Source organism: Marmota flaviventris, chromosome 5 (genome assembly GCF_047511675.1).
Source record: "Marmota flaviventris isolate mMarFla1 chromosome 5, mMarFla1.hap1, whole genome shotgun sequence".
Classification (NCBI taxonomy): domain Eukaryota; kingdom Metazoa; phylum Chordata; class Mammalia; order Rodentia; family Sciuridae; genus Marmota; species Marmota flaviventris.
The window spans coordinates 94626677-94634648 of NC_092502.1; the positions used below are offsets into that span (position 1 = coordinate 94626677).

General features: G+C 35.9%; 1 pseudogene; it reads right to left on the bottom strand.

Annotated features, from left to right (window-relative positions):
• Positions 1-6543: 6543 nt before the first annotated feature.
• LOC114086233 (heterogeneous nuclear ribonucleoprotein A1-like) lies at positions 6544-7502 on the bottom strand (annotated as a pseudogene).
• Between the last annotated feature and the right edge of the window lie 470 nt (positions 7503-7972).

Here is a 7972-nt window from a genome sequence, read left to right on the forward strand (position 1 = left end):
TTTCATATATATTTATAGTTATTGAGATCTTTGTTTGATACAATTTTTAATCATCTAGAGAACAATTTCAGGTAAATTTTTAGAGAAATACAGAAATTTTAATTTCATTTCAAGAATATCTTTGTGTTTCACACATGAAAAGATAATACCATTGAATACAATATTCATGGATCATAGATGTTTTGCCTCAAAATATATAGATGTTGCTTCACTGGCTTCTGGATATTAATGGGGGAAAAATACAACACACGGACAATGAAAACTCTGAGACCAAATTGATCATTTATTGTTAAGTAAGTCTTTTCCTTTCTGAAGGCTTGTAGGAATTTTTCTTTTTGCCTACATTTAAGTAAATTTCTTCTGATATTTCTCCTGATCTTGTTGTGTATTAATTGATTTCTTCTGAATACCACAAATCCATTTTATTTGCATGGTCACACTTCTCTTTTTTTTTAAGAGAGAGAGAGAGAGAGAGAGAGAGAGAGAGAGAGAGAGAGAGAGAATTTTAATATTTATTTCTTAGTTTTCGGCGGACACAACACCTTTGTTTGTATGTGGTGCTGAGGATCCAACCCGGGCCGCACGCATGCCAGGAGAGCGCGCTACCGCTTGAGCCACATCCCCAGCCCCAGACTTCTCTTTTTAAATTTAACAATTTTTTCCTATAGATGATCTTTTGTTCAGGTTTTGGTTCTTTATTCTATTTCAAATATTGTGTTTCCTTCCTTAGAAGCACCTTAGTTTTATTATGTTGGATCTTTATTTTCTATTTTCAGTTTCCATATTTTATTTTTCCTATTTCTTATTGTCTCAATATTTTTCCATTTGATTGAGGTATAAATGAAAAAAATGGTTTGCATTCAAGTGGTACAAGGTGATCTTATAATACATGTATAATACACACACACACATTATAAAATGATTACCACAATCAGACTAACATTCATAGTGATGATGAGTACATTTTGTGGCAAGATTACTTAAGATATACTCTCAACACATTTCCTGCACATCTATGTTGTACAGTAGGTTTCTAGTCTTATTGATCTTAAAGCTGAAAATTTGTATCTTTTGACTAACATTCTCCAAAATTTCCTTCATCCTTAACATTTCTTAGGTTGGACTCTGTTTTCTGCTATATTTTTATTTCTCATATTTTTCTCTATATCCTTTCCCCCATGAAAACAGGCAATCAAATTTACATTTCACTTTTATTAATTCATTCATTGAAAAAATATTTATTTAACACTGTGCTATTATCCAATGCCACCAGAAACAGACACAAGTTCTCCTGTTTGTCAATTGTTATCAAGAGGGAAAATGTATCTCAGACATCTCCAGTGATATAAGATTTGAGACCTCCTATGTGCTAAATATTATTTCAGTTGCTGGAGATATATTCATGAAAAAAGAAGACAAAGTGCTAATTCCACTGAAGAGACAGAATATAAATAGGTGCATAATGTCAAGTAATAAGTGTTATAAATAAAAAATAAAGCTGAATTGGAAAATAGAGAGTAATGGAAATGCTATTGTAGATATAGTGCTCCGAAAAGTCCCACCTAAAGAGGTGAGGTTTACACAGGAAATAAAGAAAGGTAGTCTCACAGAACATGGGTAAGAGCTTTCTGGGAGGAAAAAAATTGAAAGGCATGGAGAAAGAACATGCTTGTTGAGTTGGAAGACTGGCAAGGAAACTGGCTTGTCTGAGTGCACTAAGAAAAGATACAAGAAGATGAGGGTTAGGCACCAGGTACCAAATGACCATACCTTTATAAGGGCTTTGGATTTCCCTTCTGTCATCCCCTTTCTGTTTAAAATTTTTTTCTTTAGTCATTATTTTGGAACAGGTATGCCAGTGAAAAATTCTTGGATTCATTCTGAGAATATCTTTTTATTACATCTTCATTTCTGAAGAAAGATTTGATTGATATAGAGTTCTGGATTGATTTTTTTTTTCTTTCCTCGTGTAATAAATGTTGTACCACTTTCTTCTGAACTTCATAGTTTCTGGTGTGAAATCCTTTGTCAGTCCAATAATTTGCTGACTATAAGCAATATATCATCTTTCTCTAACTGCCTTCAAGAATTCTTCTAAGTATTTAGTTTTCAAAAATTTAAGCATGATGTACTTGGACCTGGATTTCCCTGAGTTCATTGTGTTAGGACTTTGCTTACTTTCTTGAATCTGTAGGTTTATGTCTTTGGACAAATTTGGAAAGTTTTTAGCCATTATCTATAAAATTTTTAAAAGTCCTGCTCTCTTCTGTACTCTCTCTCTCTCTCTTTCCTTCTAGAACTTAGAAGATATAAATATTACATCTTTTTATTATTTTTCTGTGGGTCTCTGTGCTCTGTTCATTTTATTTTAATCTATATTTTCTATAGTTCAGATTGGATAGTTTTTACCAATATATCTTCAAATGCACTGATTTTTAACTCTGTCATCTCTTTTCTGCTCTTAACTACTATGCCACATCTTCAGCCCTTTTTAAAAAATTTTATTTAGAGATAGGGTCTCACTGAGTTGCTTAGGGACTAAGCTCAGTTGCTGAAGCTGGCCACTGAGATTATATATGTGCACCACTGCACCCTGCAGTTTATGATTTCTTTTTCTTTATTTTATTTTATTTTAAGTTGTAGGTGGACACAGTGCCTTTATTTATTTATTTTTATGTGGTGCTGAGGATGGAACCCAGTGCTTCACACATGCCAGGTGAGTGGTCTATCACTGAGCCACAACCTCAGCCCAGTTTATGATTTCTTATTGAAACACTTTACAGTAGCTGCTTCACACTTTTTTTTTTTGCAGTGCTGGGGACTGAACCCAGGGACTTGCACATGCTAAGCAAGCACTCTACCGCTGAGCTACACCCGCAGACTGCTTCAAACTTGACAGATAATTCCCATTTCTGTGTCTTCTCAGCATAGATGTGTTTTAATTTTCCTTTTCTTATTCAAGTTGAGATATTTATTTTTATCCATAATTAATAATTTTATATTGTATTTTCAACATTATAATACTAGGTATGAGATTCTGATTCCTATTTCAACATTTTATTTTATGAGGGATTTAGCCTGTTTATATTAAGAATGCATATCCTAGACTGCATTTGTGGGTTGTGGTTCAAATGTCAATATAGTTTTCAAAATCTTTGCAGTGTTATTCAGAGCTGCTCTATATGTGTGGTTCCCAGAGACCAAGCTAATTCTAGTGTTTCAAAACAGAACACTTAATTTGCAAACACTTTGCTGTGTTGTTTCTGGAGTTACATGGATGGGCTTCTCAGATGTCTTCTCAGGATTCTGTAGCTTCTTCTTCTAGTTGGATGAAGGAGAAACGTCATTTCAATATTGTACAGAAGAGATAGAAGACAAGGCACTACCAACAGTCTCAGGATGCAGCATCTAGTAATGAGGAGAAGGTGCATGTGTGTGGTTTTCACACAGAGACATTGTGGTCAAAATGTTTATGTCCTGCTAGATAGACTTCCTTTTCCTCTAACCTTTGGCTACAGAGAGTGGATCTTTTTGAGGAGATTGTGTATGTATGTGTGCACATGCGCATGTGCTTGTTGGTGTTTTGGTTTTGGCCTCTTTCCAGAGCCCATTCTTGGATACATAGGACAAAAAATGAAATAAAGCCTAAGAGATTCACAGCCGGGTCATTCTTCAAATCTTCAGGTCTCTAACCAGCCTGCTTTCTTTTCTCTAGCTTTCTCTAATTTTGCTCATTTTTATGAATTTTGTTAAGTGTTTTTTGTTTGTTTTGTACATAGTGATAGAGATAGAATGGATGGATATATTGATACCATTTAGTCCAGACTGGAGGCTCAGGACTTTAGATTCTATTCTTTGGGTAATGGAACACATCTAAATGAATTTGGATAAGGGTGGGGCATCATCTAACTTACATGTTAGAAACATTAGGATGACTATTGTATAGAGAATGGATGGCAGGGAAATAATAAAATCAAAGAAACTGTTAGGAGACTGATATAATGATCCATGTGGAGAAGATAGTGAATAGGGTTAGAGAAGGAACAATGGGAATGGAAATGGGAGGAACTGACAGAATCTTGAGAGAATTTGCTGATGGGAGAGGAATCATAGTATTTCCAAGTTTTTGACTAGAGAAATTGAGTGAATGATTGTGTCATTGACTAAGATAGGGAAACCAGGGAAGAAGCAGGTGTGGGATTAGGCATGAAAAACAAGAGCCCAAACTTTACATGTTGAACTCAAGATGCTTGCTAAGTATCCAAATGTAGATGTTGAATAAGGAGTTGGCTGTTCAAGTCAAGAGATTAGAGGAGAGGACAGGAGTGGTTATATGTAAGTTTAGAAGAAGGCATAATTTAGAAGAAGGCATTGAAACAAACAAACAAAAAAGATGAGATCACCTAGGAATTGAGTAGAAATTGAAAGGAAAACAGGTCTAAAATTTACGAAGCCCTTTGGTTTTCCTAATTTCAAATTTCTAATGGAATTTGATGTAGCTCAATTCCATTAGAAATTTGGAATTATCTAATTCCAAATTAGAAAAATTTGTCTTAAAATACTTTGTCTTAAAATACTTGTCTTAAAATACTCTCTCCCCCTCATTTTTTGACATCATATGTTCTCTTGGGTTTGCTCCAGTCTCACGATATCCTTTCTCATTCTTATTTTTTTGTTGTCAGTCACCCTGCCTTCATGACCCATCCCTTAAAGACTGTTTTATTTTGTGTTTTTTCTCCTATTGATTGTGTTCTCTACATGCCATTTTCCACTGGGACTTAAATTTATATCATACAAATAAAAAATGTCTTCCAACTAATAAACAGGGAAGTTATGATGTTTTCCAGTTCTATCCATATTCCAGCAAATGAAATAATTTTGTTCTTCTTTGAGGCTGAATAAAACCCCATTGTGTACATATGACATATTTTCTTTTATTCATTAATCTGTTGACAGACACCTAGGCTGGTTCAATAACTTGACTATTGTGAGTTTTGCTGCTACAAACATGAGTATGTATGTATTGCTGCCATATGCTAAAACTTTCTTTTGAATAAATACTGTGGAATGCTATAGCTGGATCGTATGGTGATTCCATTCCTAGTCTTTTGAGGAAGCTCCATACTGACTTCCATAGTGGCTATACTAATTTATATTCCTACCAACAGTGTATAAGTGTCCCCCCTCCACACCACATACTTGCCAGCATTTATTGTTATTTGAATTCTTGATGATTGGCATTCTAACTGGAGCAAGAGGAAAGCTCAGTGTGATTTTATTTGTACTTCTCTGATGGCTAACAATGTTGAAAATTTTCTCATGTATTTGTTTGCCATTTGTACTTTTTCTCTTGAAAAGTGTCTGTTTAGTTTACTTGCCCATTTATTGATTGAGTTCTTTGTTGTCATTTTTTTTTGGTGGTAAGTTTTTCCCAGTTCTTTATATATTCTGGATGTTAATCATCTGTGGAAGAGTAGCTGGCAAAGATTTTTCTTCCATTCTGTCAGCTCTCTCTTTATGCTATTACTTCCTTTTCTGTGCAGAAGCATTTTAGTTTGATGCCAGCCCATTTATTGATTTGGGGTATTATTGAGCTATAGAAGTCCTACTGAGGGAACCATTGCCTGCACCTATATATTTATTTCCCCTGTGTCTTCTCGCAGATGCAGTTTCTGGTCTTATTCTTTAGATAATTTTTCCTTAACGCAACCAACTCTGTCTTAGTCTGTTTCAGCTGCTATAAGAAGCTACCACAGAGTGGATGGCATGGCTTACAGATAACAAATACCTATTTCTTAAAGTTCTGGAGTCAGATCAAAGTACCATTTAGTTCAGTGTCTGCTGAGTGCCTGCTTCCTGGTTTATGGAAAACCACCTTCTTTTTTTATGGTTTTCATTCTGTTCAAGAGAATTAAATTGTTTATTGATTACACATGATAATGGATGATACACAAGCTTTAGTCCCATTTATTACTTATCAGATTCCATTATTCAATGCAGATATTGTATAGGATGTACCAACAATCATTTTTATAACTAAATAATTCTACAGGTGTGCTTGGGTGACCCTTTCAGTAGTGAACTTCAGAAAGTCACAATTGCACCGAGGTTTCTGAACCTGGCATCATCCTGAATAAATTCTATCTTCACACCATCTTTTACAAAGATGGCTTCAGCGTAGACTAACTTTACACAGCACATTTTTAAAAAGGCACATTTATTCAGTGTCATGATCAGACTATTACATTTAGCAATCAACAGCATGGGTGCAAAAAAAAAGTCTACATTAAAACACTTTATTGGAATGCTTTACAATTTCCACAGAACAGAAACTAAAACAACCTGTTATCCTGTCATACAATTAGTCACAAATATAGTCCTCAAGTTTTTTGCCCATACATATGAGTATTGTTTAAATCATGTCTTCTTTGTAGCAGCTAGGCCCTGCCACTACTGTGCTTGGCTGAGTTCACAAATCTGTTGTAAACTTCCCTGTCACTTCTCTGGTTCTACTTTCCTGCTAAGCTGTGTTTCCTGGTAGTATTAAAATCTTCTGCCACTGCCATAGCTATTGCTGCTGTGGGAACTACGATAGCCACCTTGGTTTTGTGGTTTGACAAAATATTGACCTCCACCATCAAAAGGTCCAGAGATTCTGCCTCCAAACTTTCCACCCTTCATGGGTCCAAAATTTCATGATTGGTTGTTGTAATTGCCAAAATTATTGTAGCTCCCACCACCTCCAAAATTGCTTCCATCATTACCATATCCATTGTAGCCATCCCTGCTGCTACCATATCCACCACCACTACGGGCTGCCACCAAAGCCACCACGACCACTAAAGTTTCCTCCATGACCAAAATTGTCATTTCCACCAAAACCATTTCCAAGACCACCACCAAAGTTTCCAAAACCACCTTGACCTCTTTGGCTAGATGAAGTACTAGCCATCTCTAGCTTTGACAACACTTTTCTCACTTCATAATTGTGGCCATTCACAGTATGGTATTTCTGAATGAAAGTCTTATCTACAGAGTCATGGTCATCAAAACTTACAAAAGCAAAGCCCCTCTTCTTTCCACTGCCTTGGTCAGTCATGATTTCAATAATTTCAATTTTCCTGTATTGTTCAAAATAATTTCAGAGGTAGTGTTCTTCAGGGTTTTCTTTAATGCCCAACAAAGATCTTTTTCACAGTTTAGTAGGCCCCTTGTCTTTGAGCATTCTCTCTTAAGACAACTCTCTTTGGTTCCACAACTCTTCCATCCACCTTATGTAGTCTTGCATTCATGGCTGCATCCACTGCCTCCACAGTGGCAGACGTGACAAACCAAAGTCCCAGGAGAGCTTGGTGTTTGAGTCTTCATTACCACAGAGTCCGTGAGTGTTCCCCATTGCTCAGAATGACTTCTCAGACTCTCATCAGTTGTTTCAAAGCTCAGCCCCCAATGAATAACTTCCGTACCTGTTTGGGTTCTTTAGGGGACTCTGATTTAGACATGACAGCAGTTGCTGGGAGCCATTAGCCAAGTAGGTAGGAAGAGAGACTTTAATGATGCTTTCTTGGCAGTACCCATGGGCAGAAAAAGGAACACCTCACTTCTTGCTGTGTCCTCACATGGCACAAAGACTGAGGGAGTTCTCTGGTGTCTCTTTCATAAAGGCACAATCACATTTACGAGTGCTCTACCTTCATGGCCTCATCATATTCCATGTTTTTTTAACACTTTCCCAGTAGAGGAGAGGATTTCAACATATGAATTTGGGAAGGACTCAAACATTCAGTTTGTAGCACTCTCTTTTCTCCAAATTAAGAGCTTAATCATTAGAATTTTTCTTGTGTTAATTATTTAATAAAAATTATGATTGACCAGAGCAGGTTTTGAAGACATTTATTGATAGTAGTCACACTTTCATACCTACATGTAATCTAAAGCCTATTAAAAGATTTTCTAATTCTTAGTGCTTAAA